The sequence below is a fragment of the Austrofundulus limnaeus genome, unplaced genomic scaffold (assembly GCF_001266775.1).
Source record: "Austrofundulus limnaeus strain Quisiro unplaced genomic scaffold, Austrofundulus_limnaeus-1.0 Scaffold141, whole genome shotgun sequence".
Classification (NCBI taxonomy): Eukaryota; Metazoa; Chordata; class Actinopteri; order Cyprinodontiformes; family Rivulidae; genus Austrofundulus; species Austrofundulus limnaeus.
In genome coordinates this window covers 815133-817241 of record NW_013952543.1, presented here as the reverse complement: position 1 = coordinate 817241, position 2109 = coordinate 815133, and positions in this window count along the sequence as shown.

Sequence of the window (2109 nt, the reverse complement as noted above, 5' to 3'; positions counted from 1 at the left end):
ATAGATAGATAGATAGATAGATAGATAGATAGATAGATAGATAGATAGATAGATAGATAGATAGATAGCTGTCACAGTAACAAAAAACAGAAGCCAAAAATAGTGTGTGCTATACAAAAAAGTAACAAAAACAATTTAATGAGATATTTGATTTATGTCCTCAAGTTGGAAACATGAAATCTAAAAAAGCAAACTAAACTAAATTAATAGTAGTACAAAAAAGAATGTAGTGCAAACAAATACAATGCAGTTTCCATATGCAGTGGAGTGTTCATCTGGTACGCAGAGATAAGTTGTTATCCTGTACAATACAGTGAAAAGATGGATGCTGTACATGATTTCCTGAAGCGTTCTTTATGATGGAGGAGCTACTGTTTGTGAGACTGTTGGAAAAGAGCTCTGCTATCTCTGAAAGGTAATAAAGGTGGGCAAAGATAAACTGTCCACAATGAGGAGCATTTGTTCAGTGACCTCATGTCCATCACAGACTTGTCACACAGTATTTAGCCTTGTGGTGAGGTCTGTGGCAGCTCCATGGTCAGTCCCACAGTTTTGGAATCTTAAGGCTGCAGGTTTGAGCCTAGGTTGCAACAGGAAGTGCATCAGACTTAAAATCTGACACACAAAGCATCTAAGGTGTCTGAGACAGTAGAGCTGGGCTATTTAACTGGTGGCCCATGGGCCACATCCGGCCCGTGAGTGACCAAAGTTCGGCCTGCCAATTGGTTCAATCATCTCTTAAGCCCAAACCCCCGTTTTTTTTAAACTTTAATTCCTATAAGTTATTTTAGCTGTACATAGACATGTTTGGTATCTACAGAAACGTCTAAATCCTGACTAGAAGCTGGTAAAAAACATTTCTATGCCCACTCAAGTTGAAATTACAAGCAGTTGAAGATAAAACTATGAAAGTGAAAATTAAATTGGTTTAAATATTTGGCAAATCAGAGATGTCAAAATAATATTTGTGTCAAATAGGAGGCATAATGTTTTATTTTAGTTTTTGTTGTTTAATTGTAACTTTTATAGGGTTCTGTATGTTGTATTCATGATTAAAAACAGCAAAATAAACTATTTCCAAGGTAACAGACCTTTGTGGTTTATTTACATAATGACTTGCTGGATGTTCGGCCCCTGAGCCGTTGGTCTGCAGTAACTGTGGCCCCCAGAACAGTTTAGTTGAATGGCCCTGCAGTAGAGTCTGGTTTTCCCAGTCCTGTAAACAGCATCAGTGTTGGTTCTCCAGTCCGTCCCTATTTTTCAGAAACACACACAAGAACTTGTTGCAGTCAGCAACCACCTGAAGTCAACAACCATCTTTTTAGTCTTTGAACAACCATATTTTCAGGAGCAGATGATTTCTACTGAACCATTCCACAAAGCTGGCCACCAGTTCCCTGCACTTTGTCTACCCATCTCAGTCTATCACTGCAGTGTTGTCAGAGAATGTATGCTGGTGTCATGACTTACGGCTTTGCTGAAAGTGTAAAACACAAACAAACAAACAAACAAAAATGAAGACAGGAATGTAATGTTTCTATGTCCCCTTTCCCTATACTGAGGATGATGAAAAAGATAATCTGCAACCCAGGATCTGCTCATGATGCACTGATACCTATCCTGAGCAGCTTTTCACTCAGCGTAATGGTGCTGAAGATGCTAAATAATAAGATTAACATGATTCTCAGTACATCGTTGTGCATGCAGTTTATTTCTGCTTGGAAAGCTAAGGGGTCTGGTGCAGAATCTGCTGAAGGTTGTTGATGGGTTGAGGCCTGTGATCTCGGTGTGATCAGGTTATACTTCACGAGACAAAGGACATCAGATCTTGTAAAGCAGATATTTATTTTCAGTTGATGATGTAGAAGTTTGAGATGTAGATCTGTATTTTTGTTATTAACCAAAGAGAAGGRCATTTTGTAAATTTGTCACAAATAAGCCGCCACTATTTCTGACATCTTTGATTGCACCGGCAAGTGCCCCTACACTGCCCAGTCTCTCCCAGTCAGCACAGCTTCAGCTGCCCAGGGGAAGCACACACTCCTGCAGCCAGCACAACCACAGAGAGCTGCCTGTGTCTACGCACTGTCTCCTTTGTGCACAAAAATC